The sequence below is a fragment of the Neopelma chrysocephalum genome, unplaced genomic scaffold (assembly GCF_003984885.1).
Source record: "Neopelma chrysocephalum unplaced genomic scaffold, ASM398488v2 Primary Assembly neopelma1_345, whole genome shotgun sequence".
NCBI lineage: Eukaryota > Metazoa > Chordata > Aves > Passeriformes > Pipridae > Neopelma > Neopelma chrysocephalum.
The window spans coordinates 818462-830669 of record NW_020898009.1 but is presented as its reverse complement, the minus strand read 5'-3'; the positions used below and the strand labels follow the sequence as shown (position 1 = coordinate 830669).

Genomic DNA, 12208 nt, shown 5'->3' with positions numbered 1-12208 from the left:
CCTGCTCCAAGCCCGGCTGCCGGGCCAGCGGGCAGGATGAGCCATCGGGAGGAGCAACAACCTGCTCCTCTCCCGCGTGGGGATGGAGCCCGCGGGTCTGGGTCCCCCGGGAGCAGAGGGCAGTGGGGTGGGTGTGCACCCACAGCCCTGCCAGCGTGAGCCCACGGCTTGGGGGCTGCGATGGGTGGGGGGAAACACTCAGTGTCCACATCCTTGCAAAGCCAGGGAAGCATCGGTGCCTCCTGGGGTGCTGTCCCAAGCGGGGAACCCCACGTTGGGGTGGGAACGCTGGATGACCAAGTCCTCGCAGAGCCAGGGAGGCATCGGTGCCTCCTTGGGTGAAGCCCCAGGCGGGGAGCCCCGTGTCATGACGTCCCCCCACGTCCTCCCTCCCTCCCCACCGCCGCTCCTGGGCGAGGGCCACCCAGCACCGAGGCAGATGACATAATTCCCAGCAACTGCACGTTAATCACTCGGCCGCCAGCAACCTCCTTCCCGTGAATCCAACCCCCAGCCCCAGCCACCGCTCCCCTCCCTGACATCACTGCCAAAGAAATAAAGAAATAAATAAAAAAGAAGACTAGGAAGGGGTGAGGAGGGGGAATAACCTGGCCCTGGCACTGGCACACAGGTCTGCTCCCCGCTCCTCCCCGCCTCGCACTCTATTTTTGGGTGCTGTCACATCCCAACGTCCCCGCGGGGCCAAATCCAGGCAGCTGCGACTTTAGGCACAAACAAGGCTCCCTCCCCTCCATCACACCCGAAATCGGCGCTGGCAGCCCATCCTCCACCCCCCCCCCCCCCCCAAAATCTCCCCCCCCCCCCCCCCAAATTACATCTGGGTGGGTGGTTCAGGCGAGCGAAGCTCCAGCATCAGGTCCCCCACCTCGCTCTCCGTGCACCCCGCACCTCTCCCACCCCCGAGAGACCCCCCTCCCCGTCACCCCGCACCCCATCCCACTCCCCCCACTCCCAGTGCCGCTTCCCAGTTCCTCCCAGTTCCTCCCCACCCCGAGCCTTACTCTTGGCGGGGATGCCGGGGCTGCGCCGGTGCCCGGCGGCGATCGCAGCGATGTGCGGGAGCGGGCAGGGATCGGGCAGGGATCAGGGATCGCAGCCGGGCGGCCGCTCCCGTCCGAGGGGTCTCATCTCATTTTGTCCTGTGTCACCAACACACACACACACACACACATTCGCAGCCACGTTTCCCCCCCCTTCTTGCGGCAAACGGCGGCCAGCCCCGACCCCACCCCCTGTCACAGCGGCAGCCTAACAGCGAGGACCGGGAGGATGGAGGAGGATCTGCTCGCCTTCCCTTTAACTCTTCCCTCGCCGCCCCCCCAGGACAGGGCTCTGTCCCCATGGACCTGGCTGGGGATGCTGGGATGCTCCATGGCCCCTTCCACCCTTGTCCCCTTCCCCCACGGGGCTCCGGGATAGGGGATATTTGGGGTCTGGTGGTGCCTTGGCTCAGTGCCCCGCAGCCTCACCGTGTCTCATCGCCCTCGTGCCCCCCAAAAAAGAGCCCCCCAGTATGACTGAGCCCCGACATTGCTCCATGCAGGGGGTCAGGGGGTGTCTCGGGGGCACGGTTGGGGTTTGAGGGGCACAGGCAGCCCCTCGGTGACAGACAAGGCTGGGGGGTGGGAACCAAACCTGTATTCACCATGGAAATCTCAGTTTGGTCCCTGTTTCCCCCCTGTCTCCAAGGGTAGAGCCCTTTGGGAGGGCACAGCCTGAACCCCTGGGGGTCTCCAGTGGGGGTGGGATGGGGAAGAAATATCAGTCTCATGGAGAGCTCCCACCCTCTGAGCTCAGAGGAGGCAAACCCCCCGAACTCTCTTTTACACAGATCAACTAAAAAAGGGACATTCAAATGGCCAAAGACTCAAACTGAAGGCAGGGCAGGTCCTGACAGTGACACAGCACAGAATTGTCTTCTCCAAGGAGGAATGAGAGGTGCCAGAGGGAAAAGGAAAAGCTCCTGAGGTTGGTGGCACATGTCCCTGCCTCCAGCTTCACCCCAGCACTGGGGCTGCTGCAGCGAGTTTGGATCCCGCAACACACACAGGCTCTGCTTCCCTTGGCCTTTCCATGGGTGTGTGGAGCTTACACCACTCCTGCTCACTTGTCAGAAGTCCCAGGAGAGAGGAAAGAGGCAGGAATTGCTGCCACTTAATTCTGCTGCTTTCCAGTGAAATGGCAGGGCAGGTAATTAATTATCCCTGCTAATGGTGCTGGACAGGCACTCGGCTGCTCCCACAGAACTGCAGGCACCGAGTGTCTCCCTGCACAGGTTGTTGCTGACAGAGATCCAGAGGCCGTGTGTGATCCTCCTTGGATGGAAAGGGCAGCTGAGGCTCTGTGATTTACTTAGTCAGTCACCTTTGAGGACCAGGATTAGAGCCTGGGACAAAGCCACTTCTCCTGTGGATGGGATTCTGCTGCTTCCCACCAGCGCTGCCAAGCAATGGAGCAGTTCAGCTCCTGCATGGACAACTGGTTCTGGTCCTGCATGGACAATTTTGCTGTGGAATCTGACAGGGCCAAGGGAAAGAGCAGAGCTGCTGATAGAGGATGGAGAAGGTCAGGTCAGACATGTATCCTGAGACTGTCCCACCAGAGATGAAGATGTACCCAGGACCCAGCAGGATTATCCCTGTCCATGCAAAGCAGTTTAGAGGCCAACAGTGTTCACAGGCAGCCTGGTCTCCTCTGAGCCTGGTGGTGCAGCCCCTTTCAGGGGTCATGCAGGGCTAGGGGGTGTCTTACAGGAATCTGCCACTGCCAGACTCAGATGAACCCCCCTCTGGTCTTCACCTGGTCACACACCTCCAGGACTGAGCACCAAGGTGCAGAAAGCCACACCTGAGGGAGGATGAGCTCCAGCTGCCCTCTCCAAGGGCCACTGGGCTGCTCCTGGACACCCTGAGGGGATGAAGAGGGAATCTGCACGTGTCCCCCCATCCGATGATGGGTCATGCCTAGGCTGGGGCAGGGCCAGTTTTGTAGCTGAGAACCAGAATCACAGAATCATTTAGGTTGGAAAAGACCTCTAAGATCACTGAGTCCAAAAGTTAACCCAGCACTGCCAACAAGAGGATACCCTGATGATGTTGCAGCCCAGCATCCTGTCCCCAGCTGCAGCTGTGCATGGACACTCAAGGAAAAGCAAACCCAGGACAATATTTCCCCCTAAACTTCTCCAGGCCCTCCAAGGGAGAGGCTTTTTTTGCCAGGCTGAGAACCCTCAATGTGCTGTGTGTCCCCACTGAGCCCACCCCCACAGCAAGTCATTGCTTCCTTCGGCGTGGGTTGAAGCCCAGAGCCTGTAGGACACCTCACATGCTTTGGGTTCACTCTCCTTTTCAATGGCTGAGGTTTTTTATAAGGATTACCCTGGGAGTAGCACTGGGGCAGCAGGTTTTCTGCTCTCCTCTCCTACCCTGCTCTTGATCCCTTTCCAAGTAATGCTTGCAGATGCCATCACTCTCCACGCCAGGCTGGGATGAGCTCCCTCTCCAGAGGACAGCGCTGTGCCTCTGCTCCTTGTCCTCATCCCAGCCCCTCCAGCAACCCGAGTGGACTTTGTTTTCCCTCATTTGCTGAGTGTTTTGTGTGCCTTGCTGTGGTTATCATGCTCCAGCCGTCAGATTGCAGCGAGTCCCAGGGAGAAGGTGCCAACTTTAACATATGCCTGAACAGTTCTTTTCAGACATATACAAACTGGAACAATGCCTCGCTGAGAATATGCTTGTTGGTGCAATTTGCCAACTGTGGTTTCAGATCTGCTCTTTTCAGCACGCACCAACTATTTGTAGACAGTGCAAAAGCCGGGATAGCCACGGGCTGAGGGGGGCTCTGGAAGGCTCTCTCCAGGAAGGGAGGAACCACCCTAGGGCTGAGCAAAGACCTCTGTGTAGCACAAATAATGTTCAGATCAAACACTTCGCTTCCAAGAACCTCAGTCCCTTTTCCCCTTTGCTTATAAAGTGTGGCCAGCACTGGACAGTCACTCTGATTTCTCTGATATGAACCATGAGCAGGTTCTCACCTTGTGCAAGCAGGACTTTGCTCAACTCATTACATATCCCAGTGCTTCCTCCATCGCTAGTGTTCACCTTTCAGGCAGGACGTCTGACTGGGATGTGACTCCAGTGCTCCTGGACCTGAGGCACAGAGCCAGCCAGGGTGTCCCTACTCTGCCATGTCCTTGGAAAAAGGACTGATGAACCTTGGCTGGACATTCCCTAACACCTTCCCAGACACCATGGGAAGGTTTGAAGGAAGGGCAGGAAGACCATAACAAGGTGGGCTTGGGGTTGTCCGAGGAGATGGTCAAGCTTTCCCAGTGGTCTCTCTGGGTCTGAGGAGGCAGAGTTTTCTCACCATCACTGACCAGGACTTGGCTGTGCCCTTGCCCATGTGCCTGCCCTCATCTTGCAAACTCCCAGGGCAGGGATCACGTCCTGTTCCTCGCTGGTGAGACACCCCCTCAGCCGGCGCTGCTGGATGCGGGAATGCCGACGAGCCGGCCCAAGAGCAGGAGGGTCAGTGCTTGAACTGCCTGTTCCCCGTGGAGATCGGCCAAAGGCATATGTGTTTGAGATAGCAAATAATCAAGAGCCCATTGTTCGCAGCAACCTCAGTGGAAATATTTGTGTGTGTGTGTGTGTGTATGTGCTGGCATCCAATTTGGCAATGGTTACTCAGCACAAGTGGGCGGCCTGTCCCTTTCTCTCAGCTGGAGTCTCCTCCTCCTCACAGGGACACAGAAGAGGGATGAAACTGGAGCAGATGGTTTGGGGGTGCTCAGAAGTACCAGTGCCAAGGGCTGTCTCATCACCAGCTAGAGCTTCGTGGCAGGCTGAACATGCTCAAGACCACGGGGGTCTCTCCAAGCAAGGAGGGGATGCAGGAGGCTGAGAGCAACTCTTGGGGATGTTGATGGTTTCAGCTTCTGGTTGGACTTTGAGGAGAAGGAGCAGAAATTGAGATATTTGGGATATCAGGCAAAGTATGGGATTCTGCATCAAAAATTTCAAGTCGAAAGGAATTCGAAGAACTGATGCTGGAAGGGGACTTTGGACAAGAGCATGGAGTGGCAGGACAAGGGGGAATAGATTCCCACTGCCAGAGGGCAGGGTTAGATGGGATATTGGGAAGAAATTCTTGGCTGAGAGGGTGGTGAGGCCCTGGCACAGGTTGCCCAGAGAAGCTGTGGCTGCCCCATCCCACTTGGAAGTGTCCAAGGCCAGGTTGGAGCAACCTGGGCTAGTGAAAGGTGTCCGTGCCCATGGCAAGGGCTTGGACTAAATGACCATTAAAGGCCCCTTCCAACCCAAACCATTCCGTGTTTCTATGATGGAGGGACACATCCAGGTGGCTTTGCTGGGAAGAAGTCTCAGGGCTTTTTCCAAGTAAGAATCCAAGGCTGTAAGCCAGGAGAACTGACCAAGGCAGGCACGCTCCAGACTATCTCCTCTTCCAGCACCACACCAGATCTGTCACAATCCTTTCATGGAGAAATTCCCAGGCTCCCATTGAAAGCTTCTCTGCCTCTCTCATCCCTGCAGAAGTGAATGGAGAGATTTGTCCTGACCTCCATCCCCCTCCACAGCTCCCGGCATTTCGTTTTCTCCAAAGCAACGCTGCTGCTGGAATCAGCTGAGATGAAACCGAGCTGGCTCCTACACACCTTGGAGCTCAGGCAGGGCTGCTTCCCACACAGTGTCTTTCACCCAAATCAAACAGCTCCCAGCTGAGCTCTGCCATCCATCAAGCCAAGCCTCAGGCAGAGCTCGGTTTTGGCAGCTTTATACCTCTCTGGCTTCGTGTTTAGCGGGGAAAGAGCAGGGACCTTTTATTTGGGAGTGTGTGGCAAGGGGTGCACGGCCGGGGGGGGGCTGCAGGGCCATCCTTGGGATCACGCTGAAAGCAGTGGGAGGTTGAGAGTTGTTAATTGTGGCAAAGATCTGAGCATCAAGGGCTGCTCTATTAGGAAGAAATTCTTCCCTGTGAGGGTGGGGAGGCCCTGGCACAGGTTGCTCAGAGAAGCTGTGGCTGCCCCTGGATCCCTGGAAGTGTCCAAGGCCAGGTTGGACGGGGCTTGGAACAACCTGGGCTAGTGGAAGGTGTCCCTGCCCATGGCAGGGGGGGTTGGGGATCTGTGTGATCTTTAAGGTCCCTTCTAACCCAAACCCTTCCATGATTCTGCTTTATGATCCCGTGATTTTCAGGCTGCAGTGTTTGGTATTCTAGGGGCCACAGGTGGGTGCAGACTCCCTGCTCCCCAGGGCTGTGTCACTCCACAAGGAGGTATCGCCGAGATACCAGGTTTCTACAGTAAAAACAGCAGCAAAAACAGCCTGTAGGCCTTGATCCAGCATGAAAGGAAATAACAGCTGATGCAACGAGGGCTTTGCTGGCCTGGGATTCAGCTGTGCTCAGGCAGCTCCAGATGACTGAGTGGTCTCACTCTTTGTCACCGGTGCCTGGTGTCATCCTGTGAACATGCCTTGGTGTCCACTCTCCAGTCCGCACTGGCTGTGTTATCTGAGCCCAGTTCAGCTGCCCAAGAGCACTGTGGGTGTCCCAGAGTGTTTGAGTCACCTGCACAGAGTCTCCATCAGCATCACCTCTGGTGGTGACCCTTGGTGGGGACAACACTGCCTGTTCTCCCTTGCTACTGAGATATCCACCCGTATGAGTTGAGGTCTTCGTTGGATATTAGGAAAGATTTCTTCGCTGAAAGAGTGGTTAATCACTGGAACAGGCTCTCCAGGGAGCGGTGGAGTCACCATCCCTGGAAGTGCCCAAAAAATGAGTAGATGTGGCACTTGGGGGTACGTTTTAGTGGGCGTGGTGGCATTCAGCCAAAGGTTGGACTTGATCTTGGAGGTCTTTTCCAAAACTTTATGATTCTGTGATTCTATGACAGGTGTTTACATCCAGTCATTTGAGGTGGGAAAGGGAGGAATTTTGGCCACCTCAGCTCCCAGTGATGGACATATCCAGCTGGCTTTGCTGGGAAGAAGTCTCAGGGCTTTCTCCAGGTGAGATTCCAAGGATGTACGCAGGCACACTCCAAGGCAGGCACGCTCCAGACTATCTCCTCTTTCAGCACCACACCAGATCTGTCACAGTCCTTTCATGGAGAAATTCCCAGGCTCCCACTGAAGGCTTCTCTGCCTCTCTCATCCCTTCAGAAGTGAATGGAGAGGTTTGTCCTGACCTCCATCCCACTCCACAGCTCCTGGTTCATGCCCGTATCCACACTTGTGTCAGGTGGCCACAGCCAGGTTTCCTATTGGCAGAGGACAGATTTCTGGGGTAATTTTAGCAGCTCTCCACCACTCCTCTGGGTGGTAAATGAACACTTCCAGCTCTGTGTTGTGTGGGATTCACCCCGGGCTCACCACATCAGCCACTTCAGCAAGGTGGAAACCTCTGGCTCTTTGCCACGGAAAGGCTTTGGGGAGAAAACATCATTATCTTGCTTTTTACCTTTAGCCTTGGCCAGCAGATCCTCCAGCCCCTCGCTGCCTGCTCTCCCAGAGCAGCCTGGGGGAATGACCTCGGCCTCAAACTGCATTAGGAAAGGTCCCTGTTAAACAAGGCTGCTCTCAGAGCCACAGTTCACAGGCATCCTTGGCAACCGCCTTGGGCTTTTTCCAGCCCTCCCGGGAGAAGCACAGTCCCCAGAAATCAATAACTGAGGTCTTTGGAAAGTCAGCAGGACTTTGCTGTGATCTAAGCCACTCTCCCCAGTGATTTCTCTCTGCTGAAAGCAAACAAGGGGTCCCTAAATGAGAGCCCTGGACCTGAAGGGGACCCTCCCTGACCCTCTGTCCCATCCCTGGGGATTGTTTGATGCTCTCTGCTCACACCTGTGTCCTGTTCTCCCGGTCTATCTCCCCCCAACACAGAGCCAGGCAAGGGGGGACAAGCAGGTTTTCAGTGAAAAAAACCTTTATTTTTTCTCTATGGAAACACCATCCTGAGGTTCTGCTGGAACAGGGAGAGTCAATCCCTCCTTCTCACATAGGGCTCAGCCCCCACAACTCATTTAATCTTCAGATAATTCTCTTTAAAACTGGTATTTCTTTCCTGACTACAAAGGTTCCTTATTGAACATCCAATAAAAACCCCAGCCCCTCCCCCTGTCTATCTTTTCCCTTCCCCAAAACATCCAAAATAGCAGACACAGCTTGATTAATATTAATTTTATATTAATTCCTCTCCCAGTAGTGCTTTTTCTATGTGTCTGGGCTACAAGACTTCTCCCCAAGCTTCAATTAATGACTTAGAAGGCCTGGTTCTCCTGCCCCATCCCCATCCTGCATCACTTCCAGAGGAAAATGCCATAAAACTGCAGCTGAGGACACTCTGCTGTGATCCCCCCTCCCAGCATATCTGGTGTAAAGCTCACCAGAGGTCCCTCCTGATATTGAGGCACCACAGAGTCAAAATTAAGGCTGGTATGTTCTCCTGCCTGTGGACAGGAGCTGGGTTTGGAGCCCAGGTTAACAGAGAAGACGCCTAATGCTCATTAAGGTGATGAATTAATACTGAATTTTGTGCAATATGAAAGAGGCTGAGAGATGCACCAGCCCAAAATCTCCACGCTCTGCCAAGGGTCAATCCTGCAGTTCAAAGGGAACAAAATAAAAAGGAAGCTCAGGAACCACATTTCTAGTGGCCTGAGAAACTTGACTCACGGCCAGAGATGCAGAGAGGTCAGCTGGGTTTGTGCAAGAGGAGGTGGAGAAGTGAGGGGGTCATGGACTGACCCTGTTTGCACAGTGAAGACCTTTTTGGGGGGTTCATGGCTTGTCAGAGTCGCTGGGAAAAGGCTCAGTGAGAAGCAATGATGGGAAGATGGAGCTGCCTGAATTCCCAAGTTCACCCGTTTTTTAAGCAGAGAGGGTGTTTTACCAGCTGGACAACTTACAATTGGATCCTCTCCCAGTCTTTAAACTGAGCCCATCTGTGTTTTTAAATACTAAGTTTAACCCCAGAAGTGATGATACAGACAGAAAAAAAAGAAGCCATTAGCCACTTTCTGCAAAAGGTTCAGAGTCCTTGCTCTCACTGACCCCTTGGAAAACATAAGGAGCCTCTGCACCTTTCAGAAACAAACTCCAGGATGTTTTAAAATATGTTTGTGCTACGTCTAGAGTGGTGTAGCAACAGCTGAAGGTCACAAGCACTGTATAAATAGAAAGGAGATTTTATTGTGACATGTCCATCCGGAGCCATTGCTCCTGGGTATGCCATCTGGGATGGGAACAGGAGCCTGTGCATCCCTGATACAGGGAAAAAAAAGAAATCCTTGTCCTTGCAAGGAGCGTAAGAAGATACCATGGGAGGAGGGATAACGGTGGGGTTGTAACTTTGCTCCCAATTTTCCTGATTTTGATGAAAAATTAGATGTGTGATGGTGACCTTTGGAATGCAAAGTCCTCCTGTGGGGCTTCAATCACATACCCAAGCAGAGAGAAGGAATGTTTTCCCCCTCAAAGAGCATTTTCTCTCTGCTGGAGAGTGGTTTGTAATGGTTGTGCTTCTAATTTGGGGAGCTCAGTGTCCCCATCAGTCAGGATAAGAGGGGCTCTCTGGTGTCCTTTGGCATGAGCTGGTAGGACTTTACACCAGGGTCTGACAACGTGCTACTAAAGACCTTTCCTGGCCAAAATCCTGCTTCATGAAATTTCCCTGTGCATCCCATCAGCTCCCTGCACCCACCATTTGTGTTCCTCGTGTATCTGGGTGACAAACTCTCCAGGATCTGGAGCAGGGGGTGCCCTTGGTCTGTGCCAGAACAGCAACACTGGGAAGCAACTGGTCATGATCACTCCAGCAAGAGCCTGTGGATATCCCAAAAGAAGGGGATCACAGGGAGCTATGGGGGGAGAAAACACTGAAATAAGAGTGAAAACAGGAGGAATGAAACACCGGGATGGAAGAGCTTGATCCAAGGAATGTGGCTGGACAGGTCTTTTGCAGTCACTCCAGTTGCTGCTGCTCCTGAAGCAGCAGAAGTCGAGAGAAGATGAAGCCTTCACTTTCCTCACTTGGCATCCAAGATAACTCTTGGTGTTTACTTAAGGAAAGCACTTTGAGAGGGACACAGGCTGTAAATCTTCAGACGTTGTGGCTGGACAAGAGCCAGAGAGTCTCTCAGCTCTGTCTGCGTGAGGTTCATCTAATCAGGGAATCTGCTCTCCTGATGGAGGGAACATCCTCACCCTCCCATGATGGGGTGGACCCCAGTGAGAGCCAGGACTGGGTTTGGGATCACAGAGCTGTGGGTGCTTGGTGAGGAACCTGTCCTCGGAAACCTGACCCTCTCTTGGGAGTAGGTCCTCTGACAGCTGCTCAACACCACCTCCTCCTCCTCCATGATCCCACTCTGGGGATGTCTGTTTTCACCAGGGATATGGATCAGGAGCAGCCCCCTTCCCCCCAACACACCCCTTTTAAAAGGTACAGGTTGTCTGCACCTCTGTGAGCAGGAAAGCATGGATAAATCCCCAAATTACTGTCACCTGCTACTGCTGTCTGGAAGGAACTTGCTGATCCTGGTGGCACACTAAGGAAGAGCTGGAGGTGAGGAATGCAGGGTAATCAGGAGCTTCAGCAGCACAGGTAGTGCCAGGTGGACTCCAAAGGGATCTTACCTCTCTCACTTCAATAGAGACTTGCTGGGTTCATAATTTTTCCATAGGATTATTTTTAGCAGGTGGTAAGGATGGGAACTGCAAGTCTGTTGAAATACCCTTGAGGCAGAAACCCATGGGAATGAAAGGAGGGGGGTCCCAGCTTTTCCCTGCAGCTTGGAGGGAGAGACTGTTCCTTCCCCTCCTTGAAGGACAACTGGGTGTACAACACTGTGACCCCAGAGAGGAGAATCTCTTGTCTCCTGCTCTGCCTGCTGATAGGGTATTGGATTGTGTGATGGGTCACACCTATTGATCACAGCAGGCTAAAAAAGAAACAACCCATAAATAACTCCTGACGTCCCCAGCTGTGCCAGAAATCCTGAGCAAAGGGCTCTTAGGGGAGCTGCTGTGGGTATTTCTCTGTCCCTCTCCTCTGGAGAACGCTGGGGACAGGTTTTGGGTTAAGCCAAATGACTGGGGCTCCACTAAATGTTTTTGCAGGTGTTTTGTTAGCAGGGCTGGGTTATCTCATTCCTTCATCCGGCCCTTCCTGGAAGAAGCCACATTGGAAGGGGGCAGTGGAATGGTCAGCTCTGTGCTGTTCCCATGCCTGCTCTCACTAACACTAAAACTGGTACATGGGCAGATGGTTAAGACACGAAGGCAAAGGTGACTGTCCTGTTCCTTCCCCGAGGCGAGTCATTCCTCGTGCTCAATCTGTCCTTTGAATTCAGGGAACTGCATGATTTTGGCAAAAAAGAACTGTAAGAATTGCATGGCAGGGAGACAAAGAGGGAATCATGTTGGGATTGTGCTTTCTTAAGGAAAGTCAGCCCCAGACAGCTCAAGGATATGGGAGCAAATCCTGGGCCCTGCAGATCACCAGGGACCCTTCCAGCATCCAGGTCAGCTCCCACCCAGCCCCACTCACTGCTGGCCAAGGCCAGGGCACGAGGGGCAGCAGGAAATCCCCTCCATAAAGCACTTACTGATGCTCCACAGGATCCCACGTGCCGCAGATCTACAGATCCCAGAGGAACACGTGAGGAGAGGAGACGTCCAGGCACCACGGGCCTCCTCCCCTTTCCTCCTCCCTCCCTCCCTCCCCCCTTTTTCCTTGTTTTCACACAGCTGAAACAAATGTTCCCCACGTAATGATGACTCGGCCAACGGGTCAAGTCAAGCATGACAGATCCCATTCCCGAGCCGGGGTCAGGCGGCAAATCGCCCTAATGCTGCTGGCACCGGGATCGCTGGGCTGGGGGACAAGTGAGCACTGTCTGGCTGCTCACAACTCAGGTTTTGGTGGGGCTGGGACACCCAGACGCCGCAGAAGAGGCTGTGGGAACAGCACCACGGTGGTAACTCCCGAGCTGGGGGCATTTCCCACTTTATCAGAGGCCACGGCAACATGTTTGCTCAATATGTGAGTTATCTCCGCTGCCAACGTGGCACGGGGCACACTGTGCCCTGCGCTGCCTTGGCAAGAGGGAGGAGGCTGGAAATGACTTTGCTGGAGCAAGAGGGGTCCCCAGGGGAGCGGG

General features: G+C 54.2%; 1 protein-coding gene across 1 annotated transcript in view; it reads right to left on the bottom strand.

Annotated features, from left to right (window-relative positions):
• The window catches only part of LZTS3 (leucine zipper tumor suppressor family member 3), a 51984-nt gene extending 50757 nt beyond the window's left edge, over positions 1–1227 (bottom strand). Inside the window, exon 1 of the mRNA XM_027705557.1 lies at positions 1023–1227. The gene's annotated coding sequence lies outside the window, so the exon portion shown is untranslated. The remainder of the gene's footprint in view (positions 1–1022) is intronic.
• Positions 1228–12208: the final 10981 nt, after the last annotated feature.